This window comes from Halichoerus grypus, chromosome 3 (genome assembly GCF_964656455.1).
Source record: "Halichoerus grypus chromosome 3, mHalGry1.hap1.1, whole genome shotgun sequence".
Classification (NCBI taxonomy): Eukaryota; Metazoa; Chordata; class Mammalia; order Carnivora; family Phocidae; genus Halichoerus; species Halichoerus grypus.
In genome coordinates, this window is record NC_135714.1 from 88,443,491 (window position 1) to 88,460,015 (window position 16,525).

Below are 16,525 nucleotides of genomic sequence, written 5' to 3' on the forward strand. Positions count from 1 at the left end.
GCCATGTCCTGTTTAGCTTCATATTCTTTGCATCTGACACAAGCTCTGGTATACAGTAGGCACTCAGTGCTTGCTTGTTGAACTAAACATATACATTGTAGTTTATTTCACTGTTTCATGTGTGGCTTTTCTTTTGTTTTAGTGTGCAGCAAATGCTGGAACCTCTGTCTGTACATATTTCAAAGGTTAATAAGCTCTTGGAGAATAAAGAACTGATTCTTTCTTGTGCCCAGCCCAGCCCGGTTGTGCCCAGAGGCTTGTGATGTGGTCCACCATGTACCTGCCCCTATTTCTGTACAGGATCACCACCACTCTACATATTATATAGTTAGAATAATGACACCCTGTGCCCCTCAAAGGAATTCGTTTGTGATACCCTTGCAGTCTGACTCCTAGGGACTAACATAGGACCTCTTCATGTTATTTTCCATTAAAAATTTGCTAGTCATTTTCAAATTCACTTCTGATCTCTGCTCAGAGGATATGCTCAGTCTTCCAGTTTCTTTCTGCAAAGAGAGAAAGTCATGAGTGCGTTGAGCACCATTAAACATCATGTATGTACACGTGGGTAGAAGGTGGCCCCCAATATAAGTTAACCTCATATTTTTGGCTGTTTTGGACACATAAACTTTTATGTCAATTTTTTTTGTCTATTTAAATATATAAACTTTAGGGATATAATTAAAACAGGCAATTGCCTACTTACAATTTATTAATTTAGATACACATATTTAAAATTATATGCATAAAATATTAATTTAGGAATACTGCTTTTTTCCACTTACACATTTCATGAAACAATTTGATTCAGATTCTTCATGGGCAACTTTGACATTAGTGTTGCTTTCTTCACAGAGACATCTTTTAGTTCCTCAAGTACAGTTTTCAGAGCACATCATCTTCGGTTAATTTTAAAATTCAGGATTGATGCTGTCATTGTAAATTTTATTAGAAGCCATTGATACCTGTTATTTAATAATTATTTTTCCTCAAATCTTTTCAAAGATATATATATTTGTGATCTTGTAAAGTAACCATTTAGAGTATGCTTTAAAAATCTGAACTCTACCTCTGAAACTAATAATACATGATATGTTAATTAATTGAATTTAAATTTTAAAGAATGCAAAAAAAATCTTGTTCAAAATAAAATCAACCACCTCACACCCATTAGGGTGGTTACTATAAAAAAAAATGAATCCATAAAATAACAAATGTTGGTGAAGATGTGAAGAAATTGGAACCATCGTGCACTGTTGGTGGGAATATAAAATGGTACAATGTGAAAAACACCATGGTGTTTCCTCAAAAAATTAAAAAATAAAATTACCATATGATCCAGCAATCCCACTTTTGGGTATATAAACAAAAGAATTTTTTAAAGGATTTTATTTATTCATTTGAGAGACAGAGAGAGACCACAAGCAGGGGGAGAGGCAGAGGGAGAGGGAAAAAGAGACTCCCCACTGAGCTGGGAGCCCGATGTGGGGCTTGATCCCAGGACCTGGGGATCATGACCTGAACCAAAGGCAGACACTCAACCACCTGAGCCTCCCAGGTGCCCCTAAACAAAAGAATTGAAAGCAGGGTCACGATGAGATATTCGTACACCCATGTTCCTGGCAGCATTATTCACAACAGCCAAAAAGATGGAAACATCCCAAATGTCCATTCATTAATGGGTGAATGGATAAACAAAATGTGGCATATACATGCAAAGAATATTATTATGCCCTAAAAAAAGGAAATTTGGGGGCTATGTGCTATAATAGATGAAACTTAAGGACATTATGCTAAGTGAAATAAACCAGTCATAAAAGGACAAATACTGTATGATTCCGCTTATATGAGCTACTTGGATAGTCATATTCAAAGAGACACAAAAAATGCTGGTTGTCAGGGACCCAGGAAGGGGGGGAGTGAAGAGTTATGATTTAAACGGTTATAGAGTTTCAGTTTTACAAGATGAAAATTGTTTTGGAGATGGATATGACAATGGTTGCACAACAAAACAAATGTGAGTGCTTATCTATATTTCATCGCAATTAAATAAATAAAATGGAATGAAAATAAAATAAAAAATTTACAATTGTAGGATCAACTCCTTTGGAGTAATTACTAAATCTGTGTTAACACTTTTTTGATTACAAAAAAAAAATTGATTCTGCCAGGTAACCACTAAAAACACCCAAAGTAGGCCTGGTTGAGGTCAATTCAGGTGAATGTGTCTTTCCATCAAAGTATTTTGTTGTTTAAAATAAAGTACTTAAAGAGCTCCCTATAAATTGAGAGGATTTTCAATAACTTGAATAAACTCTTTCTTTTTAAAAAGAATAACTTTTTGAACAAATAAAAGCACCTCATATTATAATTGGACCTGTACAGTAAATAGAAAATGGTTAGTTGAACTATACAAAATTGCCTATACTCAACTCTTTTTGACCTATAAATATGTCAGGTTCATATGTTCAACCTACCAACTTTTTGGGGTAACATTATGAATTAGAAAAATGTATTTAAATACAATACTGCTCTTAGATAGTTATTCCAAGTTTCAAAATTTAAATTTCTATAGCCAGATTGTAAGTTGCTTTTGACGATAAGCCTACTTGCTTAGTCCCTAGAGGAAGCAACTGAAGCTCAAACTTTGTTAATTTCTTTATATTTTAAAAGAAATTACAAGAGTATATCTGACAGCATTTCATATAGATTAAAAAGTTGTTTTAGAATATATCTCCTTGGGGCGCCAGGGTGGTTCTGTTGGTTAAGCATCTGCCTTCCGCTCACGTCATGATCTCAGGGTCCTGGGATTGAGCCCTACGTTGGGCTCCCTGCTCAGTAGGGAGTCTACTTCTCTCTCTCCCTCTGTCCCTTCCCCCGCTTGGGCTCTCTCTCTCTCACATTCTCAGTCTAGCCCTTGCCCTCAATCTCACTCTCAAATAAATAAATAAAAATCTTTTAAAATAAAATAAAATATATCTCCTTGACCAAAGAGTGAGAATGAAAAGATTAGACTTCTCACTTCGAACATTAATTCTTTCAAAAGGGCTCCAACTTGAGGGTTGAGAGCTGCACCTTTGCCCTCTGCCTGCGACTCAAGGACATAAAACAGAGGGAACATGATGCAAACTGCTCAGTGTGTAAAAACCACCCGCACTTCCTTTGGTTAATAGATCCCTTTTTACGGGTCAATAATCGGCTCCATTTTGAGTTCTTTCATTATTTCTTTTTGGAAAAAAAAAAGTCAAGCCTATAGAAAACTCTAAAGAACAGTATATTACCTAGATTCGTCAATTGCTCACGTTTGTCATATTGTCTCTCTCTCTCTCCCTGTATATATATATATATAAACGCACATGTAAACATTTCTACATATATACATCCTATGTATATATAAACATACATATATAAACATTTCTCTTCTATATATGGACATTTCTTTATTTCTTAACCATTTAAAGTAGTGAATATCATGACATTTCCCCCCAGATACATCAGCACATGTCCCCTAAGAACAAAGCCATTCTCCTAGATAACCAAAACACCATTACCACAGACAAGTAATAAAATATCGTTATAATAATATCTAGTATGTAGTCCTTATTCAAGTTTTCCCAATTAAAAATATTCTTTATAACTCTTTAAACAAATCTAGGATCCTCTCAAATATCATTCATTATATTTAGTGGTCATGTCTCTGTAGTCAAATTTAATCTAGAACAGTCCTGCAACCCCACTTTTGATTTTTTCTTCATGACAAAGACATTGTGAGAGTCCAGGTCAATATTTTGGACTTGGCTTACTACTAGATCCAGGTGAAACCTTTTGGTAAGAATACTATCCAGGTGAGAGTGTCTTCCTTTGAATCACATCAGGAGGCTTTTAATGTCAGTTTGATGTTAAGCTCGGTCACTTGTTTAAAGTGTTTTATGTCGATGCTTACCAACTATAGTCTTTGAAAGTGTTTTCTGTCCTTGTGCACAAAAGTTTTTGCATCTGACTACGTAGAAAAATCTTATGTCTTGAATATCTATTTATCCCATATCCAAACTATGATTAGTTTGTGTCAAACAGGTTTATTTTATTTATTTTTCAACTGAGGAATGATGAATTACTGATTTACTGATGCCTTTAGTAATATGTGACTCTCCAAAAATTGAAAGCTGCTTGAAGAAGACCACAAACATCAAACTGTTTGTCTGAACTGCTGGGAAAACTTAAAGGGTGCTTGGTCATTTCTCTTTCTCTCTCTGTCTCTGTCTCTCTTTCTGATTCCTCTTATCTAAGACCATCTCATCCTATTTCCCTATCGGTTGTTTTAGTTACAAGTTATTCTGTAAAGAGTAGACACACAGAAGAAAGGACTTACAGAGAACATTTAAACTCAAATCTCTTTTTTTCACCATAGCTGGTGAATATTTTGTATCTTTGACAGAATTTTCTGTCCACTTCCTAAGAACTTTGTCAAAATAACTTTTCCGCCAATATAAGCCCCTGGAGCAATCTACCATGCATTGCTTTGTGCTCTGGGGAATGGCTGACCTTGGTTAGAAATTAATTTATTACTTCCTGTTTCCTTTACATCTCCCACTTCCCTCCCCACCTCCTTGCTCTAATAATGACATATAAAGTTAATGAGCACTGGTAATTAAGAGGACATTTTAGAACAAGTGAGTTGGGTATTCAATGCCCTTGACCTAAACTTTACTTGGAGAAAGGATAGCTGAATAATTAGAAAATGGGATTCCAAATCAGAAGCCAAGGTGTCTTTTCTGCCAGTAATTTGTGTAGCTTTGGCTGGATCACTCTACCTCTCTGTATTTTATTTTGTCCATCAGCTAAATAGGACTTATAATAATTTCTCTTAAGAGTTTTTGAGTGGCCACAGATGAAAGCCACAATATGGTAGCAATATAACTTTTAATTTGAGAACTAGGCAGTATGAATATTTTTACTAATTATAAAATCCAATATATTTTCCTTGGTTCACTTTTATACTTTTACCTACTTAAATCAACAAAAGCCACAACTTAAATCTTTTTAATTAAATAGCTTAAAATAATAAGGGAAATTTAAAATACTTTATTTTTAATTTCTTATAGAGTATCCAACTTCAGCCTCAGAAAATTTTAAAGTTATAAGTAACCTCTTATTTTATAAGTAATCAATTAAAGGAATATTTAAAAATATAAATAAATAAGAGGAAAAACAAATCAGAACTCCATCATCATTAAGATGGGACCATTGTCAACACCTTGGGTATGTCCTTGCAGAAGGGATCATCTAGGCATCTCCTTTTATAACCTAATTTTTCTTTTCATTTATTAATCTATTTTGAACATCTTTCTGGTTCAACCAAAGCCACTGTAACAGATGCTACTGTGACTACCCAGATTCCCCCTCAGGACTGGAAGATGTATATACCCAGCTGTCCGCTACTGGCCGAAGCCCTCAAGCCTCAGCTCTACTTAGAACTGCAGGATGAAGGTATTCACCTTGCCCAAGGGCACACCTCTCTGCATAAGCTGCTGGCTTCCAGCAACTGGAAGATTCAAGGAGATAAAGGCCAGGCTCCCATACCCTAACCATAGACAATTCTGTCTAGAAGTCCAGTGCACTATCCATTGCGCAACACAGCCAGGTCCTTGACTGTAGACAGTTTTGAAGGGCTATTCCAGCTTCAGAATTTCCTGAGGTGTAGGTTGAGGCCTTCACTTGGGACCACACAGCAGCCCCAATTCTCCCTCCAGTCCTACCCAACCCATTATTTCTCTTCCAGAGGCATGACCCCAAGAGTACTATCTCAGAGTTTTCTTTCAGGGAACACAACTTATAACAGTTGTTATTGGGAGTGGTCTGAAAAAGTTTGGAGCTGGATCACTCCCCTATCTCATCGTGGCTGTGGGGGGAGCATAGATAACCCATGGCCCAAGGAAGCAGAGCATTCTTAAGGCTTTCACTGATGGTGAACTAGGATGTGACATTGGTGAAAGAAAATGCACCAGCTAGTGAAATGTATCATGTGTTAATAATAAATATGGGAGAAATAACAGAAGACCAGTGAAATTGGGTGGCTATGGCTAAGCTCAACTGATACTTTGGAAAAAGATAATAAAAGGTTGAGAAGGATTATTTTTTTTTTTTTTTTAAGATTTTATTTATTTATTTGACAGAGAGAGACACAGCGAGAGAGGGAACACAAGAAGGGGGAGTGGGAGAGGGAGAAGCAGACTTCCCGCGGAGCGGGGAACCCGATGAAGGGCTCCATCCCAGGACCCTGGGATCATGACCTGAGCCGAAGGCAGACGCTTAACGACTGAGCCACCCAGGCGCCCCGAGAAGGATTATTTGACAGTTAAAGAGTGATAGCCAGAGGGCTTCCTTGGTAGCTTAAAAAGTACTCCAATCTTCAATAGCCAGAGGCTACAGAAAGCTATAGACCAAGACCAGGACTTAATCATAAAATTCACAGAACACTACAGAATGTTTAATTCTCAACTGAGGCAGGTAGGCTAGGGAAGAATGGGTCCCTAACACCTGGAATGAGGATGTTTGGGTTGATGATCTCCAAAAATCTTGGATCTTAGATTCCTTTGAACTCTGAAATAGCAGGAGACTACTCTTCACTCTTCAAGGTGAGCACTGCCTCCTTGTTTAAAGATGCTGCAGAAGCCTTTCTCCTGTAAGAAATCTGTTCCTTCCTTGGGATCTGTCCCCACTTCCTGGTCACCAGGAACATAAGGGTGAAGTTACAACATAACCTGGCTAGGGACATTCTGAGTCTGATAAAGGAGGAAAGGGACTGTACCCCAAAGGAGCTGTAGAACCTTTCTAACAGCTACCATCAGAAACTGGGAGAGTATACAGGAAACTGGTTTCTGAGCATGCTGGGTGGGGTGGGGGATGGGGTGGGGTCATGAAACCTAAAGTTGAATAAGTACTGATTTGAGAGTACTTTCCAGAATACAGGATTTAACACTCTGGCCAGGACACTGAGTGATGGTGTAAATGTGCTGTGAGGTGGGCTCCTAGAATTAAGGAAAGAGAAAGGGTCCACACTGAGACAGAAATGGCACAACTGCCGCAGCAGATGGTAGAAGGAGAGATTAAAAGGATCAGAGAAGTGGGCATGTTACAGCGTATCTACTATGTAAGATGACTGTATTCCATGGGAGAGTCCGGAGGATTTACCGCTTACCAAAACAATAAGGAATGTGTTGGTGAGAGGGCACCCATCACCACTAAAAAATTCAGTGGTGGCTCTCCCATCTAAGTGAGGCTCATGGTAGAAGGAGCTTAGCAAACTGGGATGAGGCTAAGTGGCAGTGCTTAACCAGCAGAGGCCAAGTACTGAGTGACAAGGCCAGAGGGCATTCAGGGGGGTCTGCCCCACAGGAAGTTATATACTTGGCTAATAGAACATAGTATTCCTAGGGACAGAGTAGTTGAGCAGCCAAATGTACCATAGGAAAAGATATACTTGGTATTTGGCACAATCCTCATATTGGTTCCCTCACTTTTGGAATGAGACCAATCAGAGTGGGAAGGCCAAGTGGAAGCTCTGAACCTTGTAACCCACTCCCCACTCCCAACCAAAACAAGAAATCGAAAACAAAATCATATCCCAGCCACCTTTATAGTCTAAAGGATGCTGAGGTGGTAAGCCCCATGATATCTTTATTTAATTCATCGGTCTGACCTTTGAAAAAAACAGATGGATGCTAGAAGATGACAGGGGCCTATTGTGAACTCAACTGTCTATAAGCCACAATTATAGATGGTGTACCAGATGTGGTATCTTTGCTCCAGCAGATTAACAAGGCCTCAAGTACACGATGTGTGGCCATTGATCTGGCACATATGTTCTTTTCCATCTCCATAAGGAAAGAGGATAAAAACCTTCACATCCATCTGGAACGGACAACAGATTACATTTACAATCTTGACCTAGGACTATATTAACTCCCCTGTGCTCTATCACAATATAGTCTGAGGAGTCTTGAATGGCTGGACGTTCTGCCAAATGTCCCACTGTTCCACTAGAGTGATGACATCATGCTAATCAGATCAATGAGCAAGAAGTGGCTGGACTTTAGGTGAGACATAGGCCCTCCAGAGGGTGAGAATAAACCTTACGAAGATTCAGAGGTGTCTATATTAGTGAAGTGTTGGAGGATCCAGTGGCCTGGGCATGGGGAGAAATCCCGTAATCCTCTCCAAAAAAAGAACAAATGACTACATCTTGCACCCCCCATCACATAACACTTCATGGGCCTCCTGGGCTTCTGAAGGTAGCATGTTACATCCCTGCAAACCCAGCTCTGATGCCTATGTCAGATGATACAGAAGGCTCCCGGTTCTGAGGAGAAATCAAGACGAGTTCTGTGGCAGGTCCAGGCTCTGGTGCAAGTGACCCCGCCACTTAGGTCTTACAATCCCGGAGGCCCTATGGTTTTAAAGATGTCATGGTGGGAAGGGTCACCGTGTGGAGTTTATGACAGGCCCTAGTGGAAGAATCACACATAGGCCCCTGGATTTCTAGAGCAGGAGTATGTCATCTGTAGTAGAGAATTATACACCTTTTGAAAAACAGCTCTCAGTATTGTGCCTGGTAGAGATGGAGTGCTTGGCCGTAGGACACCAAGTGATCAGGCCACCAGAACAGTTCATCTTGAGCTGGGTGCTTTCAGGCCACCAAGCGATAGGTCACATGCGCCCAGTGCAAACCATCACATGATGCAAGCGGCATATCCAGGATCAAGCATGAGTAGTGCTGGGGAACACAAGCAAGCTGCACAGGGCGAGCCGAGGCCCCGGGTCATCCACCACTGTTCTCCTCCCTCCCTCCACCATGGTCCTTTTCCTGCAGCTCACATTTATGGTGTCTCTGGGGGTACTTTATGATGAACAGAGGAGGAAAAAGTCCTCTTTGAATCATGGATATGTCAGCCTCATATGTGCAAACTGAAAAGGGATGGCAGCTGGACTACCAGTCATTCACGGATGGCAGAAAACTCTCCCAGTGGCAAACATTATGGTGGTGCACCTGGCCACCCAATTTGTGTGGAGAGTGGCCTGAGGTTAGAAGATACACAGACTCGTACATAGCAGCAAATAGCTTAGGTAGCTGGTCAAGATCCCAGAAGAAAGATTGGAAGACAGGAGACAAGGAGGAGAGGCATGTGGATTGATGTGGGAATGAGCATGCAGTGTGAAGACCTTCAGCTTGCATGTATGAATGCCCACCAGAAAATACTCACCATGGAAGAGAAACTAACAGCTAAGTAGGCAGAATGACTTGACCAATTGATATCAGCCAGTGTCCGTCATCACCTGATGCTGGCACGATGAATGCATGAACAGAAGAGTCATGGAGGCAGGGATGGAGGCTAAGAATGGAAAGGAGGAGTGAGCAAGCAAAAATAAGGCTCTGAGGAGAGGGCTGGAGGAGAAAATGTTCCCCAGCCAAGAGAGCAGCTTTAGAGAGATGTTAGAAATGAAATGTCTATTGAACTGAGCTGAGCTGAACTGAACTGAAATTTATGAAGTGTTTTGCTGTGGACCTGGGGTAGGGTTAGGGATTCCTACACAATCTCACCAACCAAAGACAGTATGGCCCCTGTTACCATATGTCCAAGCTGTCTGTAACAGAGACCCACTCTGAATCCTGGCTATAGCACCAGGAACTTTGGCAAGTTGGCCCCTCGCTTCTTCTACCCTAGACAGGGCATCTCGACTGGAAGAGACACGTGTTTGGAATACGGTTTTGCCTTCAGGACCTAGTCACTACCATATTCTGGAAGCTTACAATGTGATCCACCTCTACAGGATCCGAAGTAACATCACATTATACCAAGGAACCCTGCACTAGCCAGAAGGTGCTAGTCTGGTAGAATGATGGAACAAGTTCAAGTCACAGCTGACGTGTCTGCTTGGAGGTGCTTTTGAGGATGGAAACCATCTTTGAGGATACCGTGTTCACCATAAATCAACAAACTTAAATGATGAGGGTCTCGGTAGGTCAAATACATGAATCTAGGAACAAATGAGTGGAAGTAGGAGTGGTGCTGCTTACCATCACTCGCCATTACACCCTGGGGATTTTATGCTTCCTGTCCTCTCAGCTCTGAGCTATTGAGGTGTAGAGATCCTGGTTCCCAAGAGAGGAGCACTTCTGGCCAGAGGACACATCACCCTGTTGTGTAGCCAATTCGATGCTCAATGAGACTTTCCTTGAACACCCTTATAAACTTATACACTTGAGTCGATTTCTATCTTCCTTCATTTTTTACTCTGCTCGGCACTTACCACCATCTGAATTATATTGCTTATTTATTTGTTTACTTGCATGCTGTCTTTCTCTCTCCTCCCCTAGAATGTAACTTCCAGGAGGGCAGAGACACTGACTTGTTCTGCGCTGAGTCATCAGTGCTTACAACAGCTCTGGCTACCCTGAAGGCACTCAATAAATATTTGCCAAATGAATGACTCTACAATGGAATTTTCTGTGGGTCGGTAGTATTCAGTTGTACGTATGCATGATCATTTATTTAATCAGTCACTTGTTGCTGGGCAGCTCATTTTCCTCACATTCTTTCTCCACTGAAATAATGGCAAAATCTTCATGTCTATCCTCTACTTTTCCTTGAGATGAATTCCAAGTAGCCCCGCTTGCTGGCACATAGGTAGCACTCCTGGTTTTCCAGGCTTTTGATATATGATGTCTCAGGGTTTGTTTAAAAAATATTATTATACATGCAATTCAGATTTAGCTCTCCTCTTGTCAGACAGGCTTTCTCAACTCCATATAAAACCATATTGTGCCCTGACACCCCTCAACATTTTATATGAAAAATCCATCCATATTCAGAATGGTTTATTTTTCATTGCCTTTGCTGAAGATTGTGTGAGGGTCCCTAACCCAAATCCAAACTCAACCCCACAGAGATGCTTCATAGATCCAATGAGCCATCTCAGGCCTCCCATTTCATTTCTCTCTCAGGTACTCTTGGCTGGGGGAGGTCTTTTTTGCTCCAGCCCTCTCTCCACAGAGCCACATCCCTACCTACTCATGTCTTCTTCCTCTTCCATGCCTTTATCCCCCCCCCACCCAAGCTTAAATTCCTCCCCCACTTTATCATTTAGAGAGCTGTCCACTTTCTTATGAAAAGAAAGTCTCTCCTGTGTAGAGACTCAGGAGTCTGCCTTCTGTAAGTCTCAGCAAGTTTGTGTCTCTTCCTACAGAGAAATTCTCAGACTCTAATGCATAAAAGAAAACATTCCTTTTGGGGTTTTGTTCTGTTTTTTCCTTAAGTTACTCCCCCAGAGCCCAGAAGGCCTAATTCCAACATTCTCTCCCTATTTGTATTGTGCAATCCCACTTGGAGTTGTGTGTTGCGTGTATTTGATGAATGTGTTTGGTACACTTGGGCTTCCTCCAGAAGTATTTTCTTCCTGCCATTCCCCCATTTGTCTCCCTTCTTTTTGTCTCAGGTTCTGAGCTTCAGAGGTGAAAGATCTGGATTGGAGTCCCATTTCCACCTCTTACTGTGAATTTAAACATGACACTTTATTTTTCTGGGTCATTGTTTCGTCATTTGTAAAACAGTGCCTACTGTCATAAAGAGTAAATGAAATTAGCACAGTGGCCGAGGAAATGCTCAACAAATGTTAATTGTTATTCTACTCTTCCACGTGGCATTTCTGCTCTTTATACAGCTTCTTGGGCGTTCATTGTCTTCTTTTTCTTTATGCTATTCCATTCCTTAGTTTCCCTCATTTCTTTATCCTTCACCTTCCCTCCATAGGAACCTCTGATAAGGTTAAGTCTTCTGAAACCTGCCCTCCCTGTCTTCACTTCTCAAAAGGTTCTTTCCTCCTGTCTTCTCACTGCACTCTCTTGTTTAGCTTTAGCTTTCAGAAATATTTTTCTTTGCCTTCCCCCATCACAGCCTGAACTGTATCTTCTTTATTTTTCTCTGTTGTTTATGTTTAAATTCCTACTCACCACCTCTTTCTTCTCTTCCAGTCTTCCCTCCATGCCTTTGGGCACTTTCGTTATTTCTCCTTTTTACTTGTCCTTCACATCTGGTTCAGTGATGCTATTCTATTATGCATATACACTCCCTTTATCTCTGTAGAGATTACATCCAATTCTCTTGTTATAGAGAGAAATAACATCTATTCACTCATTCATTCATTGAGTCAATGTTATTGAGAGTATCTTTAAGGTGCTGGATTGGGTCTTTGGAAGATAGAAATTAAAGTCACAGTCTCTGCCCTTAAAGAGCTCAAAGTCTAGTGGTTAAAGGGATGACAAAACAAACCCAATTTGGGTGGCAAGTCTATGAAAGGGGGAGTGCAGGGTGGATTAAGAAGGGGCAATTAGTGGAAACTGAGGTGGGAGGAAGAGGTATAAAGGAAAGCATTTCACAGATGTTGACATCAGAGTTGAGTTTTGAAGCATGAGTAGGAATAAGTCAGGAGAACTGGGGGTATGAATATGTTAGAGAGTGCAGATTCTGGGTAAAGGGGCCAAGATTTGCCTTTGCATGGAGTCTAATCCTTTACAACTGAATCACTTCACTATTCAGTGTATTCAGATGATTTCTTAAACCATAGCTACAGGATGTCCTTTTTTGACTGCATTCCCCATCAAGAGTGGAAGGTTAATGAATGAAAAGAACTTCTGGTTTGATGATCCTATATTCTTTTTTGATAAAGCCCCATATCATATCTGCCTTTGCCCTCTGCTACACCAAATCTAAATTAGTTTATAATTTTTTAATCTACTGTTTCATTCATGAAGCCAATAAAAATGTCATTTGTCAGTATGGAGGTTCCACAAAAAGTTAAAAATAGAACTATCCTACGACCCAGCAATTGCACTACGAGGTATTTATCCAAAGGATACAAACATAGTGATTCAAAGGGGCACCTGCACCCCAATGTTTATAGCAGCAATGTCCACAATAGCCAAACTATGGAAAAATCCCAGATGTCCATCCACAGATGAATGGATAAAAAAGATGTGGTACACACACACACACACACACACACACACACACACACACACACACAATGGAATACTACTCAGCCATCAAAAAGAATGCAATCTTGCCATTTGCAGTGATGTGGATGGAACTAGAGGGTATTATGCTGAGCAAAATAAGTCAGTCAGAGAAAGACAAATACCATATGATTTCACTCATATGTGGAATTTAAGAAACAAAACAGATGAACATAGGGGAAGGGAAGGAAAAATAAAATAAGATAAAAACAGGGAGGCAAACCATAAGAGATTCTTAACTATAGGAAAAAAACTGAGGGTTGCTGGAGTGGAGGTGGGTGGGGGGAGGGGTAACTGGGTGATGGGCATTAAGGAGGGCACTTGATGTAATGAGCACTGGGTGTTATATGCAACTGATGAATCACTACATTCTACCTCTGAAACTAATAATACATTATATGTTAATTAACTTGAATTTAAATAAGAATTTTTTAAAAAGAAAAAATGTTGTTTGTGTTGGTCTGCTAACTAGAATAACCACCCAATTCTGGCATCATTTCTCCTGATATGTTTGCTAAATTTTGCACAAAGGTCTTCACTCTTAGTACATTTCATTAATGCAGGTAACTGTGCCCCATGGGTTTGTTCATTGGTAATCAGGCTTCCATCTTACGGTCTCTTGGCTTCATAATGAAACTGCCTTTAAAGAGGTCCTATCTGCACAGGATCCAAATGTTGTTATTATTGTTGTTGAGCCCTCCTTCCCCTACTCCTTCCTCTTTTGCCCTCTCTTGTCACAGCCCAACTCACAACAGAAGCTTGGAGCTCAGTGAATAATAAGGTGAGCCAGAACACATAGGACTGAGACTTGGAAAAGAGACATAGCCACTGGGGTGAGATAGGCCCTTGACACAGACCCAGCTGAAAGCCACTGGAGGGATTCTGGTGATAAGGGCAGAGCATGGTATTTAAGGGATTCTGTGTTTAGCGGACACAGTGATAGACGATGGTAAGCCATCCAGGTAGGTGGGAAATCTGGCTGGCATTTTTACGGTCTTTGCTTTGAAATTACACATGAATTGAGAAAGAGTTGAAATATCTTTAATATTAAGTCAGCAACCATGAATGTGGTCTATGTTTCTATTTACTCAATCTTCTATATTTTAATAAAATTTTAATATTTTTTTCCATAAGAATGTCTTATGCATTCACTGTAAGATCAATTCCCAGATACATTACGGTTTGGCTATTATTGTGAATGATTCTTATTTTCTAGTTGGTTATTGCTGGGATAGAAAACACTATTGACTTCTCTAAGTTGATCTTGAATTAAGGCAAACTTGCTGAACTCTCACTAGTTTTAATAGTTTTGTAAATGCTGTTGGATTTTCTATGCAGATAATCATATTGTCAGCAACAAATGTCGATTTAGTATCTTTTAATCCAATGTTTGTATATCAGTTATCAATTGGAACAAACAAATTATTCCAAAATTTAGCAGCTCAAAACAATCAGACATTTATTAGCACACAGTCTCTGAGGTCGGGACTTCAGGAATCTGCCTTAGTGTCAGAAATTCCTCAGCATGACTTCACCTTATTCTATTTATTAGAGCAACTCACTAAATCCAGCCCGAACTCAAGAGCGGAGAAATTAGGGCCCACTCTTTGAGGATTTATGGACATTTTTTAAACCACCACATCTTACAATTTGCTTTTCTTCTTGTCTTCCACTTGGAAATTGTTATTGGTGAGGACATCTAATAAAAGGTTAAGTAGGGCAGGGAGAACTTTGTTTTGTTCCAGACCTTAAAGGAACTGAGCATTTTTAGGGCTTCTCCATCAACAACCATGTTGCCCTCCGTCTTCTGGTAAAAGTCTACATCAGATTAGAGCAGTTCCCTTCTAGTGCTGGCTCCTGAGAATATTATGTTATCATAAAGTAAATATTAAACTTCATGAAATACTTTTGCATTCAGAGATTTTTTTCTCTTCTTTATTTTTCTTTTGTTTTCTCTTTTAAGATAGGTTTTCTGATATTACACGTATTCCTGAGATAAACCTTACGTGGGTTTGTTTTTCAATACATTATTAGATTCACGTAGAAAGTAACTTATATAGGATTTTCCCACCTGCATTCATAGGTTAAACAGGCCTGTACTTTTTTTCTTGTGTTGTCCATACTGGTTTTAGAATCAAATTTTTTTTTTTTTTTTTTAATAAGCCTCCTAAAATGAGTTGGTCAGCTTTCTTCCCTTTCTATTTTCTTCAACTTAGAAGTTTTGTAGAATGCAGGGACTCAATTTTGCCTCATTCTGATGTCAAGTCTCCACCCCAAAGTAAACATGGGAATATATGGTACATATTTGTTTCCTCAGTGTGTGTGCTCCATCTTTCCCCATGAATAATCATAAATGTCCCTGTCCTTCTTAAAAAAATTTATTTATTTATTTATTTATTTATTTATATTTATTTCAGAGAGAGAGTGAGAGAGCAAGCGATATGCCTCTGTTGGAGGCTAGCCTTCTTTTCCTTTCCATGCCTCCATCTACTTATACCTGGTTTGGTTTACTTGCCCTTCTAACCCCTGACCTACTGCTTCATCTCCAGTTCGTGGTTTGGGCCTTCATTGCTGGCTCTGTGTTGCTTATATAGCATGGAGCCAAAATTTATACTGTGTGGCTCAGATGTGTAATTAATGGTGGCTACTTTATTTTTCAGAACTGACTCAGACTTCCTCATGAACACTTCATGGATAATGACAGAGGTGGAGAAGGGCATTATAAGGGTATGTGGTGGTACCAAAATTTGCCAAATGTAAAAAAGTATCAGAGTGGCTTATAGACTAATGCAATCTCATTTTGAAGGAATATCCTTCTCTCTCCTTCTTAGGTTCCAAGATGACTTCCTGGGTTCAAAGGAAACTTAATTGTGTGCGTGGCGATGAGGGGAAGGGAAGGCAGCTGCTTACCGGCATGCCCATCGACCTGACAGAGCACGTAGCTGAGGAGGCATCGAAGAACCAGACAAGAGCCCGCACACCTGCACTTAAACCAGTCAGTTCCTCTGGTCACGACAAAGACGCACCACACCGGATGCCTTCTTGGGGAAGTGGGCATGGGAGTGGGGGACTTTTGAAAAGAAGACAAATGGCCTTGATAGGAAGTGTGGACACTGAATTTGACTGAATATTCATCCAAAAGACAATGAACAAAGCTGAATAAAACTTTTAAACTGGGAGACACTGAACTTACTCTAATTAAGAGGTGTATTTGTTTCCTCTCCTACCCACTCATATTTAGCTCGAAAGCAAGATCAGTTACAGAAACAAAGAATGGTCCGCTTTTTACACATTTAAGTGTACTGGATACAAAATCTGACCCTACTATATTTAGACTAACAGGTTTTTGGCTTCTTTATCTTGGAACCTCATCCATCGGCAGACCTCCTGTCACCTGGTCTTCCCCCAGCCCAGCCCCTTCCTGGTTCTGCCCCAGACGAATGGGTTTTCGGTAGA

General features: G+C 40.0%; 1 long non-coding RNA gene across 1 annotated transcript in view; it reads left to right on the forward strand.

The window, feature by feature from the left end:
- Positions 1–16,241, forward strand: part of LOC118539478 (uncharacterized) — a 137,351-nt gene extending 121,110 nt beyond the window's left edge. Inside the window, exons 7-8 of the long non-coding RNA XR_004919188.2 lie at positions 15,730–15,796; positions 15,901–16,241. This is a non-coding gene — a long non-coding RNA (uncharacterized LOC118539478). The remainder of the gene's footprint in view (positions 1–15,729; positions 15,797–15,900) is intronic.
- Positions 16,242–16,525: the final 284 nt, after the last annotated feature.